Source organism: Crassostrea angulata, chromosome 2 (genome assembly GCF_025612915.1).
Source record: "Crassostrea angulata isolate pt1a10 chromosome 2, ASM2561291v2, whole genome shotgun sequence".
In the NCBI taxonomy this organism is placed as follows: Eukaryota; Metazoa; Mollusca; class Bivalvia; order Ostreida; family Ostreidae; genus Magallana; species Magallana angulata.
In genome coordinates this window covers 51,496,081-51,512,817 of record NC_069112.1, presented here as the reverse complement: position 1 = coordinate 51,512,817, position 16,737 = coordinate 51,496,081, and the positions used below count along the sequence as shown (strand labels likewise).

The following is a 16,737-nucleotide window of genomic DNA, read 5'->3' as shown; positions in this document are numbered from 1 at the left end:
ACGCCCCATAGTAAATCACTTATTTTCCCGTAGAGCGCTGCAAATAACAGTAGTATATACAAGTACATAGAGTGACGACTCATACTTTTAAGCGATTTATCAATTGAAGATAAAATCGGTTCAAAAGGGGAGGGGAATTTTTTTGCATGGACGGTTTTTGGAGGGGGGGGGAAGGGGGCTTTAATTTCAGAAAAAAATGGGAATACGTTTCTTCTGAGGGCAAATTAAAATAAAACAGAAATTTTAACAAAGTAAAGCATTTTTTTAAAGTTCTTGTGTTCAGATTTATATTGTTAAATAAAATTCGTATGAAAAAAAAAAATTTTTGCAGAAGAATTGTTAATAGCTATAAAATGTGTATAGATATGGTCTTGTCGAAAAAAATAATAAGTGCGATTATTGTAACTAAAGCAGATAAAGGGACTTTCATAGATAATGGCATACATGAATTGTGATATAAAGAAGTATGTGTATGTACAGTATCAGTCATTTTTTTCCCTATTTTAAAACGATCGTTTCAAATTACACAACAAATTGAAATGTAACATTTATTTAAACCAGATTACCTGAAATCTTAAACTTAGCATTTTTTTAACGACGTCTCAAAAAGTGTATTTTTCATAAAAATGAGCAGAAGACACCAATTGTTCAGTAGTTTTTTTTAAAATAGAAAACTACGTCCGCAGCCGTCGCTCACAATGACATTTTACCTCATTAAAATCTGTGAGAAAATGTGCAACTATTCATCATTTTGACTACATCTTAGATATACACGAAGGACATAACTAGATGCTATCCTGCGCTTTACACATTAAAGGGGCATGGCCGCGATTTTGGTCAAATTTTTTTTTTCTGTTTTATTATTTACATTGCTTCAAGAATGCATGATCAAATGAAATATGAGAGTCAGTCATTGAGTTGTAAGCAAGATACAGGGCTCACAGTTCTTTGTCATGTAAACAAGGCTCGTGCCCTGTTTTTGTGTACACAGGTTCAATTTACCAGTAAAATATCTTTTTCAAGCTGATTTGTCTATCTTCTTATTCATTTTAAGCATAAATAACCAGTTCCTAACGGTTAACACATTTATTTTATGTCTAAAACTTGAAATTTCACTTCAACATTCCAAATGTAAACAAAAGCTTTGTTTACATAGCAAAGAATTGTAAGCTCTGTGACTCGCTTATAATTCAACAAATGACACTCAAATTTTGGTTGCCTAATTAAAATGCCTTACTAAAGCTTTGTGAATATTAAAAATAAATTTTGACCTAAATCGTGACTACATGTATGCCCCCTTAATGACACAATGTAAAAATGTTGAACCATACTTTTTTTCATTTTCGTAGATACACTGTCCGATTTTTTTCTTAATTGTTTTCTTAATATATTCTTTAAAATTGAAAAAACAAACAAACTGTATAGCTGGATATTTAACTGAGAAGGAGAAAATCTAAATCTAAACTAAATCGGATGATATATTTATGCTCATGGCCTTAATTCTTTTTGTTGCAGTTAAGTGGAAAATGATAACAATTAGTTTCTTAAACCAGTGAGTAGGTATTCAGGACACCATACATGTATCTCTAAGTTTTGGTCTTTGGTTTTACTACAATTTTTACCACTGACCCAAATGAAAATTTCAGATAAAGTACTGAATTTAAAAAAAAATGGGGAGGATGAATTGAACTTCCTCGTTTAATGCATTAAAACTAAATTCGCACATTCAAGAAACGAATTGTCTTATTTTATTTAGCATTTGTCAAATTTTAACTTTTTGTTAAAGGGGAACAGGATCACGTGAATAATAAATTGATTATAAAAAGTAATTAAAATTCACTAAATTACTGTTAATGTACATAGGTACCTAACGTTAGCTAGAAGAAACATCCAAGTCGTCTACTGTGAGACTTGGAGTCTGACATCATGATGATGATTTCGTGCAGTGCGTGCTTTTCCTTTGGTCACTAAAGGTTTCAATTAATTGATAAACAGAGCGTGTCGATTTCAGTCCTGTCAGTTTCCTGTCAGTTTCAGTCGCTGTTTCTATAGAGCTATGAATAAGCTACAATTTCCCGTAAGAAATAGTGGGGATTAATACTCGATTGATGTAAATATAATGATATGCGTTAATTTGCAATGTAATAGCACCACAATTATCATTTTAAACCTAATGTTTCATGCTGAGATTTCGATGAGTTCACTACATTCTCTTGTTAAATTATACAGAATATACTAAATTGCCAAAAGTATTATAAGATTAGACATTTAACAGTTTGCTTGTAGTGTTGTGGTGTCATATTTCTTTTTAATGGACTATATTTAATGTGGTCAAATATCTACCACCAATTTTAAGTATTTTAAATAGCAAATCCTCTTAAATCATTATACAGAGGATGCCTGTCACTTTATTCTTGATATTTGTTATCGATGTCCTATAGTTGTTTATCTACATGTATGACGTCATCTAAACGAGCGTATTCCGCAATTTTTCAATGAAAATATTGCCATTGTTTGGTTTATATATTCCAGTTAGAGACATAAAGCGCATGTCTGCTTAAGTACGATTTTTACATATGTTTTATTTCTTATTTTTATTTATATTTCTATTTTTTACTGTTTATCTATCACTTTGGTGATAACCTTTTACACACTTTTTAAAGCGCTAAGCATAGCTCAGTGCTTTATTGTCGTTAGACTACTACTTCCGGTGCAAAGAATAACCGCCCCCTATGAGCAGAAGTTTACATCATTTAAACTGGTTAGGGAACCAGTTTCCGGAGTTTGTGCACATAACTGCACGGGCTAGTACGAGCTATTGTGGATTTATTGTACGGGGCATACATACATCATTGCAGGGGCTGCCACGCAGTGATGAGGAAATATATTGCGTATACAGAAGATGAATGTTATATACATATATCTTTTATACTAGTATACAAACAGAAGCTGGGTTAGCACTTTTCAGTACTATCAGTACTTTGATTTACGATTTCAACTATCTTCCACTTTATTTTTCAAGCTCTTTATTAAACTTAAATGGGGGGGGGGGGTTATATATCTGCATTCGAACACGCTGAATGAAGGATCGAGAGGGTATACAAGCTATAACGACGCTATCATAAGTATTCTGAATTTTAATTTACGATAATCTAAAACTCTTAATCGTTATAAACTTGAACAGCAATGTTACCGTGGCAGTGAACACATGTATTTAATGATTCTTGGAGCAGCCAGCCTCGGCGGAAATGTTGACTGTAACCTTAAGCAGATTTAAACAGACAACATCGTTAGGAGACCTTTTATTTTCTGTTTTGGGAATCAATTGATGTGTTTTGTTAATATATCAGGGTTATACTTTCAACATTTTATTTAGATAGTTAAATTTTGTTTGCGTACAATCAAAGAATAATAACTGTACATTTTGTTGACAGTGATTATTTTGGAAATTCCTGTTCTATAAATACTTGAGAATAACAGCCGAAAATAGTAGATCCGGCTGAAATTTTATTGATAAAGGTATCAAAGAAAAGATTTTCTTAAATTTTTTTTATTTTAAATGTCAATAAACTTTATCTCTTTATCCCCTAATTCAGCGGTTCCATTGTTGGACAATTCGTATATTCAACAAAATACAGTGGCTGAAGAAGGAATGGGTAAGTTTTTATAAATATTTAGCAATTAATTAACGTTAAAGGGGAATTAATCATGATTTGAGCTCAAGTTTTCAAATTTCATCTTTCGTCTTAAATGTTTCAAATGGTTAATATTGATATTTTTAATGCCTCGTCAAAGTTTAAAGATGAAATATTGAGTTAAAAGCAAGAAACAGAGTTTGAAATTCTGTGTTTTTTAAACAAAGCTCGATCCTTGTTATTGTTTACATATGTGCTTTATTGGTATTAAGTTGCAATCAAATGTTACCTTTTTTGCGATAATTTATAGCATAATGCCTTGCATTTGCAACGCTTAATGATATTTCAATCATAAAGCGGCGTTGTATCATTAATAGTTGCAACATTGCCCAGAAAATTTTCAAATGTGATCAGTTGTGTATGACCAAAAAGATTTTTTTTAAATGTCAATAAACTTTATTTCTTTATCCCTTAATGCAGCGGTTCCACTGTTGGAAAACTTGTATAATCAACATAATACAGTGACTGAAGAAGACAAAGGTAATTTTTCATAAATATTTAGCAATTTATTAACGTTAATTTCAATTTTCATTTTTCGATTTTAATGTTTAGAATGGTTAATATTGATATATATTTGAAATGCCTCGTCAAAGTTTGAAGATGAAATATTGAGTTACAAGCAAGATACAGAGTTTAAAATTCTTCGTTTTGTAAACGAGCCTTGTTATTGTTTATATATGTGTTTTATTGGTATAAGTTACAATCAAATGTAACATTTTTTGTTGATGATGCTATTTAAGAACAAGTTTGATCATATTATCCTGTTTACCACGCGTCATTTTGTCAAAGAAATATTAATAAATTGTAATTCCTTCCTTTATATTATTTGAAAACAAATATAATACTCGAGCTTTGTTTACCTAACATTGAATTTTTATCGTATTTCTCAGAGGATGAATGATCATCTTTAAGATATACTTAAAGGTTACTTTAAGATGCTTAACGTAGCTCGCAGGTTTGCTGACGTCACAATAGGAATCGATGTAAAGATTTGACCGTCATAGTAAACTTTTTTTTTTTAAATGACAAATGAGATATTTAGAAGTATAAAAGAAAATATCTTAAAAAGCTTATATGCGGTTTATGACTGTTTATACAAAGATTCATAATATCAAGTGCTGAAAATTTAAAGATGTCACATACATTGTCACATTTTGTTTTATAAAGATAAAGAATGAGTTTGCGTTAGAACTCTTCCATTTAAAGTCATGTTTTAAATAGAATAAATGCATTAACTTCGCTTTTTTTTTTACAATTATAACTTCCGTAATTATCTGTACTACCGATTAAATTCTTAAATTTCTTTTGGCTTGAGATAACTGTTTTATTCGATTACTTACTTATAATGTCAGTAGTTGCCTAGCATTTTATTTTTGCAATGATTGACTCAGAGTTTCATAAAAACAAAAATAGCAATTTTCTGTATCTTTACAGCCTTACGTTTACTGCATTTGCTAACATTCACAATAATGTCTAATAAGCATTTACATGTTGTAAAATGTGTTAAACAGCTAGTCTTGTCAATAAATGCATTTCAATTTTGGTGTTCTAAGAAGTAAGGAAATGATGACGTCAGGCTAACGTCGTAATGAAAATATAAGGTTGTGAGAAATCTTTTAAATCTTTAAAGTTTTTTTGCCAAAAATTGGCCGAGAACACATACTGATATTTTTTTTATGAATTGATTCATAATTATCTCTTCTGTATTTGTGTTGAGAATGATTAATTTCGTCTGAATCGTTTAAAAGTTTGGAGCATAGTTTTGTAATGCGTTTCTCGGTTAAAATGTGCATTTTACTATATATTTCATTGAAATGGCGTTGCTTGATTTTATTAATGACACTGTATTTGAAATACAATAACATTATTACCGCGCAGACGAATCTTAAATAAATTTTTAGAAATAAAATTATAAAACCTATGGATCACGTGGAGAAATTTTCAAGGTAGGTTTTTTCACAAGCAGGTAAACCCGCAAGCTACCTTAAAGGTAGCTTTAAACGATCTTTAAGCCACCTTTATGCTATAAATGCTAGTTATAATGAAATTTATCCATCAATTCATTATTATATAATATTACGTGTCCATTCTGTTTTAATAATTTATACCAATTTACATGCATGTATTTATAAAGATTAACCGTACTCGGCCTTCAGTAAAAAAAACTTTACGATCGAAAACTGTTAAGTAGAGTCGGTATATATATACCAGCTAATCTATTAACTGCTAGGAAGAAGATGAAACTGAAGTTTTTAAAGGGCAAGGAAAATGAAAATATGTTCTAAAATAAATCAAATAATTATCATCTACTATAACTGTAAATTGTATTTCATTAAAACCCTCGGAACATTGAATAAATCAAGAAAATCGATCGCTTAATTTAAGTTTCTCGCCACTATAATGGACGCTGCCATTGAACTATGACATCACACCATCTATTCTGGTTTGTGTTATCAACATACAAATGTAGCATCAGTATAAGCAAATCATGATATTTCCTCTTGATGGCAAGTTCTTTTACATAGTTTTGACTTTCAACTAAATTTCATACCATCGTCAAACAGAGCATGTCTTTTGAAATCTTAAAGCGGAGTTAAGTGTCGGAGAAATCTCCGCGTACTTGTGAACATTATCAACAGATGCTAAGTACTTATCGTAGAAAATGTGTGCCGTCGTTATTTCGACATAGTTTATTCTACTCAAGAGAATGTATTTTAAACACCCCGATTACAATAATAACTAGATGCTGTCATTAGACAGTAATACCCGCACCATGTGTTTGCCCCTAAATAACACTGTTTTGTACCAGTTTAATTAAAAATGAAGGCTATATGCAAGCTCCGGTAATACAATTAAAATTCATAATTTTCATAACTGAAGGATGAGATCCCTTCACATATGATAATACACATCGTGACATGAGCAGCACTTTATGTGCAATTTGGGGTAGAACTGTTTGCATTGAATTTTCAGTTAATCAATAATCTTAACATTTTATGTGATAGAAAGTATAATGGTCTATATAATTATTATAAACAAAATTAAAAATTAAATTATGCCCCCTCCCCGTGGCGGTTGCCGGTTTTAGATTTGCTTCTGTGTGCCTACATGAACATCATCGTGTGCACAGATTTAGAGAAGGGGTGGGAGTGAGGGGTCCAGACCCCCCCCCCCCTCCCCATGAAAATTCATTTATATCAATTGTAAAAGTACCAAAAATACACCTTGGACCCCAATGCTCTTACAGACTTGTAAACGCTCAAACCCATTGCGCTTCAATGTTAGGTAACATTTTTGGGGGGGGTAAATATTTAATCAATATTTGATATACTTTATTGCTTATCTCAATAGAAAGTATACATGTACATCACAATATGCAGGTGTCCTGCACCACCTTAAAGCTGTTATTTACCTAATAAAATAGTGCAAGTGGATTTGAAGAATAGGTCATAAAAATACATGCATGTTACAAATGACTGATCTTTGTCTGAAGTTACGTACACAACACAGGTCTGCATGTCTCATTAGCGGGTACTAGTTTTACCCAGCTCTTCGATTTGATGGGTTCACGTGTATACATACATGGGTGTTGCTAAAACGCGGAACGGAAAACGGAACGGAAAGCGGAACGGAAGGGAAAACGGAAAATCTTATATAATGTTATTTACCTCATAGATTTGTTAATCATGCTAAAACGATATACTTTATGTACCTTTTTATTTTTTTTTTGAAAGATTAGCAATATTAGATTATTTATTCAAGAATATTTATTTCCTCAAAATTAACAGTACATGCATTGGCCACTATATTCTGTCCCAAAATATCCTCGATTCACTTTTTGCTGTATATTTATATATACCTCGGGGTTCAAGCGATTCTCTTTTAGAAGCATTACACATTCTCATTATTCTTTCTTTAAAACGTCCTCTCTAGCTTATCAGCTGGTATAAATACACGGCTAAAAACAAAGAAGTCTACGGGGTTTTGCATTTCAACAGACCCGGATTATAGTGTTGAAAAATTGTGCAAGGTCTTCTGAGTGACTTCCAAATGGAGAAAAGATGTCAACATTTTCCATTATAAATCGTCCAAATGTGCTGCATGAATATTTTGGGATCGACATACTATAGTCCCAATATATAATCGTAAAATCAAATTAGGCAACGTCTAGAGCTCTCTATTCGGATTATATGTTTATAGCGGCTGGAATAAACAACTGCTTAGTAATGCAAACGTAAACAAAATTGCATTGCTAAAAATACTAGTTTCACAAATTGCTAGTTTCACAAATTACCGGGTATATTTTAATGTTTTCTGTATTTTGATTTTTAATGTCGTCAGTCCTACGGTTTTTTTTTTCTTCCATCTCAATGATACTGTATCGTCTGTATGATAAAAGATCGTCTAGAACACCGGCAATTCAATGTTGATGTAAGTATATACATGTACATCATCATATTTGAAATATAAAAATACTCAAAACACGCATAAAACGCTTTCACTAACTGCGTACGTTACGCTGATATGCCAGCAATACCAAATAAGAAAAATAAGTAAAAAGTTATAGCTAATTTACTCGTTTAATCATGTAAATGTTTCGCAATTCGTATACATTTGATTTTTCCGTTTCGTACTCAACTAAAGCCGAATGAATACAATGCTATAATTGATAGACATTCATATGAATATTAATAAGATAACAACATGTTGATAATCATTCATTAGATATAAATAAAAGATACAAAGTTAATCGTTTCTGGCCAGTCTATACCCTTTTTAAGCGATAAACGTGATGCTATTTTCCATTCCGTTCCGCTTTCCGTTCCGTTTTTCGTTCCGCGTTTTAGCAACACCCATACATACATGTCTGTGTTTTCCGTATGCAGAAAAGGATTAGGCCCCTAGTTAATATCAGCTAAAGGAATTCATTATTGTGTTTTAATTGGATTATCATTATGATGTTGACCAATTTAGGTAAGCATAATACATGTAGTAGCAGTAGCGCAATATAATGAGATGCCAGCATGCATATATAAGTTCTACTTTCACTTTCTAAATGTGATCTCCCTTTGACAGCATACTGTATCATCATCTTTTAATATTTAAATAAGCTTATCATCGTTACCTATCCTATCGCATTTGTAAAGTTTCTGTCATTTTAGTTGCAAAAGTTATTTTTTTATTTGTCAGACTGCATGATCATGCACTATTGAGTTGACCCAATTTTGACCATGTATAAACAATTTCTTATTAAATTTGTGTATTACATGTAAGTAGGTGTAGACACTTATCAATTTATATGAGTTATAATAGGAAGGAAGGAGTATTTCTTTCCTAATGTATTATAATGCATCAAATACAATGTAGGTCATGACCTTATGGGACTGTTCTGACCCCACGAAACAGGAAAATACAAAATATCTTCTAATGTCATTATGCATGCATGATGCATCAAATGGTGTAAAGTACATTAATGACCCCCATGTGTTGTCTTTAACCCCCCAACCCCCATAATAATGTATTTTATCTTATTCATATGTTATACAGTAGTGTTTGATCCATGTGGGTAATTCATAGCCTTATGATATGTCACTGCTTTGTTTAGGAGACTTTACAATTGCCCCAAATAGGCGAATACACATGGAAGTGATGCATATAACATTTTGTTTATAAATCTTAAAAATTGAATTAAGCAATTTCCAAAATGTTAATCACAAGAGAAAAAGCAATCAAGAAATGATTTAAAATGTGCTACTGTACACATGTAAGAATGTATTAAGAAGACTGAATCTTTTTAACCAGATTAGATTGGGGGGGGGGGGGGGGGTGAATGTGGATATAAACATTTATAATTTGAATAATTTATTGTTATTAATTTTAACTTGTCAATGAATACTACTTATTGATCCCAAGGTAGAAATATGACCTCTGATCATATCTCAATAGATCATTTGTCAATTATGCAAGGTGTAATATAATTTTTTTAAGAATAACATTTTTTACCAGTTTATGTAAGTTTTTAGACACCCAAATTATATTTTGATTTTAATAGATCATTCGACAAGGGGGGGGGGGGGGGGGAACAGTTTATATTTGAGTTTGTTTGGGAGTGGGGGTTCCAAGTCATATATTTGACAATTTTTTAATGTAATTTAAAATAAGACTAAGCCATACTACAGTCATAAACATGAATAGTATAGAAAAAAACTAATACATATACATGTATATATACATAGGAAGTATTACAAAACAGATGGTTGATCTATATCTGTGTTCTTAAAATTGATCGATCATATATCATGTACATATTATATTATTGTTTCTTTGTTCAAGGCATTTAAGATGGTATGTAGGTCATAATCCCAAGTGCTCTTCCTGAAATTATTAAATATCATAAAAACCATCCCCACCTTAATCCAAAGATATAATTCCTCCTTAGGTCATGCAGGCGCATCAGATCATTATGGCATGTAAGTCATGACCCTATGGGGTCATCCTGACCCCCTTAGAATCAGAAATTGTCTATTATCTTTAAATTATTGATGTTTGATGATCCTATCTCTATTTAATCTTTATTATTAAGTCTCCCGAATGAAATTTGAAGACTTATTGTTTTTGTACGGTTCTTAATACATGTATTAATTATTATTCTTCATCTTCTTTTTCTTCTTTCCTGCTCTGAACTTGTTTCTTAGAGATGGCTGAACAGAATTGTACAAAACTCTAGGATATGATAGGCCTGCATATCTAGTTGTGCACCCTGGTTTGATTTTTCTCATTTTGGGTTAGACAACCATTTTTTGGGGGAGGGAGTTGTCAAAAGGGTGTGGGGTCTAACATTGAACCTTGTAGGAAGAATCGTAGACTCTATTGTAAATGGTAACTTGAAAACGGACAAAGATAATAATATAGGGTTTTCATAATCATATATTGGCTGTTACTGGATATATATAGGGTTTATTAGATCTGACCCCTGGGGTCATCCCCACCCCCCAGGAATTTGAAATTACTATATATCTCAGAAACTGTTATAATCATGACCCCTAAACCATATATATTCATGTTTCTGATGTCAAGGGGCATCAAATGTTATGTAGGTCATGGGCCCTGTGGGTGGTCCTGACCCCCTCAAACAGCAAGTCCTTTAATATCTTCAAAACAGTTGAGATCCCCACCCTTAAACCATATATTCTTGTTCCTTGCGTCAAAGGGCATCAAACGGTATGTAGGTCATGGGCCCTGGGGTGGTCATGACCCCCCCTTGAACAGGAAGTGCACGAATATCTCGAAAACGGTTGAGATCCCCACCCCTAAACCATATATACTCTTGATCCTTAAAGGGCATCAAAAGGTATGTACCGGTAGGTAATGGGCCTCAGGGTTAAATTTTATTTTTCAAAACCGTAATGCACACCTATGGAACAGTTCCTATCATATCCCAAGATATGATGTGTCTATCCATTAAATCATAAAAGGATTTCTAGGATCTATGTTTTTTTTAAGTGATAAACGTCAATTTTCTGCTACTTTTTGACTCCCTGGATGAAATTTAATTTTTTAAAACCTTACTGCACATCTATATAACAGTCCCTATCATATCCCAAGATATGATTGTCTATCCATTAAATCATAAGAGGAGCTCTTGGATCAATGTTTTGTTTTTTAGTAATAAACGTCAATTTTCTGCTACTATTTGACTCCCTGGATGAAATTTAAATTTTTAAAACCTTATTGCACATCTATAGGACAGCCCCAATTATATCCCAAGAGATGACGTAGCTACTCAAAAAGTTGTAAGAGGAGTTCTGGGAACCATATTTTTTTGGCCAAAAAACGTCATTTTTTGTTGCCCACTGATCCCCTTAATAAAAAAAAAAATTCTGGAACCTGATCACGCCTCAATATGACACCCCCAATCATATTCTAGAAGATCATTTGGCTACTGCCAAGTTTTTGAAACCAGTTTTTTTGTAAAAAAAAAACGTCATTTTTCAGCCATTAAATGCCCCCCAGGACAAAATTGAAAATTCCGAAACCTTATTGCGCATCTATAGGATACCCTAAAACATATTCCAAAAGATGATTTGTCTACTGTTGAAAATGTAGGAGGAGTTCGAGGAAGGTTTTTTTGTGGAAAAACATCATTTTTTACCAATTATTTGACCCCCAGGACTAACAGAGAATTTTTGAAACCTTTTTACAAAACAACATGATACCCAAAATCAAACTCCAAGAGTTCAGTTTGCTGGTTTATAAGATGTAAGAGCAGTTTGAGAAAGTAAAACGTGACAGACGGACGGACGGACGGACGGACAGACGGACGGACGGATGGACGGACGGACGGAACAGGGTAACAACAATATACCCGAACTTTCTTTAGAAAGTGCGGGTATAATAACTCGACTTGGAGTAAAAACTTTGAACATGACTTCTGTTAGTTTTGTAATAAAAATGCATGTATTTATTCTTTAGATGAACGTGTGAACCTAAACATTTATTTATCAATTTTGTTCAGTAGATTACCTGAGTTACAGAAAGGCATAAATCGGTGTTTTATTCAGATCACTGTGTACATTGTATATGTAAAATAAACCGGAATAGATGGTGTGACGTAAAAATTTTGTTTTTTGGTTTTTGATTAAAAAGAGTTTTACATCGTGTAATCCTCCAGTAAATACGATTTCACTAACTCTAATCGTCCATTAAAGTTTAATTCTGTAGTTTATTTTCAAAACAGCTTGACTTCTTGTGATAATTTAAACCTTTTTATATTGTAAAAAAATGAGTTTTTATTTCCTTTTTCTTTAAAAATGCATTGATCGATATTTTTATACAATGAGCGGGTAATAAACAGGCACAAGGTTCTGTATTATTTACCGTTTGTAACGAAATTCTTTGGCTCAATCAGTAAAACACCAGGGTTTTTTAAATTTTAAAACTTTATATAAAACAAAAATATGTATATATATATACAAAATAAATTTAAATAAGAGAGAGTTCATGCTGCCTAGGTCCAGGTATCTATATTCTAGGTGGAATCCACCCACAGTAACTCTCGATATCCTCAGTGCTAACTAAGTGGCTCTAAATCTGTTTGTAATATTTGTAATATACGCTGTTGCCCCGACAAATGTACTGCCCAAATGTCACATCGTCTATGAAAAACCATGCTTCAGTCGACTCGCCCACACGTTAGTCCTCGGGAAGTTCTCCACGACCGTCGACTAAACTCTATCACCACATAAAGCTCGACTGGGAAAAACCTGGAGAGAACTTTCAACAAATTTGTCGACAAAATATGATTAAAAGTGCTACCAAAAGGCTGTCGTAAAAAAGTCCCAAACGTTTAAGCAAATTACAAACAGTACAGCTTTAAGGAATGAGTCTTCTCGTTATCAAACATACTTCTTATAATACGAAATTCATGAAATTTTGACCCAGTCAAACGGATCATATTACCAAATTATTCTATCAGTTTAATTAAATTTAACCTTTTTGTCTTCGCAAAAAGGTCAGGTCAAGGTCACTACCTTTTTCCCTCAAGGATGATAAAAATAAGTGTAGCTCTTTATAGTTCTGTAGATATTTGTTTAAGATTTGAATATTCTATTCTTCAATGAAATGATAGAATATCAGAATGTCTATCAGCCTATAATACTAAAATTGATATTGCCTAGCCCGAAGTTTCTTTACTTTTGATTATTTTTTTATGCGTCCAATAATCAAATATTTCTGATTTTTATGTATTATAAAGACATTATATAAAGATATGAATTGACAGAAAAGTTATTATATTGACCATTTCGTAAGAGAAAAGAACTGATTTTAGTGATTTTTTAATAAAAATTAATGTATAGAATGGGTGCTTTAAAAAGCTTATAAAAATGTAATTTGATAGACAAATAATATTTTAAAAACATATGCTGAAACCCAAGTATCAAATCATTAGTTCACATTAGTAAAAAAAATCCAACATTAATGTTAATGTTTTTAAAAAGCTTAAACAATCTCATTATTCTGCAGCAATTCTGAATTGCGAAATACGTGGTATTTTCCTACGCCAATATATCGACAAAAATATAGCCCTTGTTAGATTTTAAACATTGATTAATTTTTCTTTGCCAAGTTGTAAGATAGTAAAATAGAAAGAAAAATATACTATTTGAATTTCTTTTCATCTTGATTTAATGAACAATTAATCAAATTAACGTTTGACAAGTCGAAAACCTGAAAGGACTTCTTCCTTAATAAACAAGCATTCTGAGAGTATTGCATAAGCAATACACGTCCCCTACCAGTTTGTGGAAATTGTGAAAACAATGCACTGTTATGCAGAATATCGAACCCGAACATTAAAAAATTAGAATATAAAAAATTAATTTTCTCGAAAATATGTCAACCAGATGCTACAAAAGTGTAAACTTGATCTGTAGTTAGACATTTTGAAGCTGTTCAGCAAATTTCATATTATTCCTCAAACGCATAAAGAAAAAAAGTGTGGAAAACTGAAGGACAGACAGACGGACAGACAGACGGACGGACGGACTGATGGACGCAGAGGAAAGCTGTAGTCCCCTCCGGTGAAAACCGGTAGGGGACTAATAACACCAGTTCATACGCTAAAAAAAATGGATAATCACAGATTACAAAGCTCACCGAGACGGAGCATAATCTTAATCATATTATATGAAAATCATAGTTATTGATCTTGGATAATTATAAATACTGTTGTGTGGTTTTATCGTATATCATATGTTAAAAATTATTTGATAATCAAATATTAATATCATACGGTATTGTAAGATATAATGTAACTCAATAAAATGATATAACATACGATGTTGTATCCTATGATAATATACAACTTTATGTCATAGGATATATCCTATGATACAATATAATACTGTAATATATTATGAAACAAAATGATATTGTCACATATGACATTGTATCAAAATATAATTTTTTTATCATAAAATACGATATGACATTGTATCATGTAATAACTTTTATTTTATCTCATAATACCATATCATTACATAAAATCATGGAGTACCATATGATACAAATCACATCACATAATACATCACAATTATGTAACAAATGATATATAATTGTACGATGTAACATTGATATCATTGTATAAGTTAAGATATTGTGTCATATGATATTTTTTTGTATAAAAATGTATCATATTTGAAACATAATATTTTATTGTATATAAAACAACATAATTTAATACATTTTTGTATCATAGCATATGATACATTATCAGATGATATAAAATAATGTAAAAAAACAAGTAAACAATATCATATCATATTATACAGTATCATATAATATGATACATTATACTAACGTTAACATTATCATATAATACAAATTTATGTTATACAATTATATATCTTTAATTGCATTATTATATCTTACCATATTGTAACATATGATACATTATATGTAACACAATATCGTTTCATATGATACAATATTATAAATATGTATCATGTGCTACAACAGTATATTATATAATGCAATATAATATGATACAATATCGTATACCATTGTCTATATAACAATATCATATGATACATTGTAAATTATCATATCATAAAAATACAAAAAGTTTTAACAATAGGAAATTGTATCATATATATGTAATTGTTTTTACAATGTTATATTATTACTTATTAGGTTTACAAAAATTGATGGGGTCGGTTTCCGACCCCACACATTCTGTAAACAGTCAGTAACAAACCTTATAAGTGTTTTGTTCTGTCGAGGACCTAAAGTTTGATAGGTAAACCAACAAAATATAATATATCTATACTACTATATTAAAATAATAGACTGGAATTTTTGGTCTTTAATACCGAGAAATCGGAAGAATACTGTCATTTGTTTTATATATTTTAAACAACAATGGTATTTGAAGATGACCAATTTGTTTTTATTTTTTCTCCGTTAAGCTTCGCTAATTAATAATCAACGAAAATTCCTCCAAAAATCCCGGCAATCACCTGGATTTTTTGGATTTTTGCGCAATACATTCAAGCTTACGGGATCTTTAGTTTATGTTTCCACAATATCACATCTGCATGAATAAACTCAGAAATGATAATACAAATACGGGTAAATTTTCATAGGACTTTTGCTATTTATCCTGTTCATATATATTAATGATTTTTTATGAGAGAGAGTATAAAATAACAAATATACATTTCATTAAGTACTTACATTTGTCTTCTTGATGACAAAAAAAATTTGATTACGTGCAAAAAAAGTTACATTATATTTGTTAGGAGAGTGAAGTTAAAATAAGTCTTATCGTAAAAATGAATAACGTCCTACGGACCCAGTTTTACAAAGAAACTAAGTGTACGTTGGTTGAAATGTGTTGAATTCTTCCATTCTATGAATTAAAATTTTTAGTTGAAAGGTATTTGCAGTCTCAAAAAGGTTTGTTGTGATGAATTTGACTGTTTTTTAAAGGCAACTTCATTAACATTCTCCAAAATCGTTCCGGAGCGATTCTGCAATTTTCTGCTACATTACTGGTATGAGAGAGGCATTCTGACTGTTGTGAGGGCCTTTCCCGAGACACAGTTAAATTTTTCAGACTACAGAAAGTGTAGTGAAATTAATAGCATTATTGTAAGCTTATAGCTTTGTTATGTAAATGTCAATAATAAGGTGTGTCGATGTACCTATTTCAGAAATGTCCGATATGCAATGTCAACCCGTGCACGCACGGGTCAAAGTCTAGTAACAATTAAATTCATAGCTTATTTCTTTATTTTTTAAACTTCCTTGTCAGTCGTCTGTGCAAATCTGGATGCCAATGTAGGATCGTTTGATTGCGTCACAGGCAAAGAGGGGTGGGGGTCACTCTTAATATTTTGGGGCTTAAAAATTAAAGGTATGGTTGAACATTTGTGTAAAACTTCAGCTTAAATAACGTTACGTCCGCCATGTTGCCGTATAAATTTTGACGCTTGTCGTGTAAAGAAATTTATATGGCAAGCTCGTAACGCGATTCATCCAA

The 16,737-nt window shown here is 31.5% G+C and overlaps 1 protein-coding gene across 1 annotated transcript in view; it reads left to right on the top strand.

The window, feature by feature from the left end:
- Positions 1 to 16,737, top strand: part of LOC128174456 (uncharacterized) — a 44,464-nt gene that overhangs the window by 19,818 nt on the left and 7,909 nt on the right. The gene's annotated exons all lie outside the window — the stretch shown is intronic.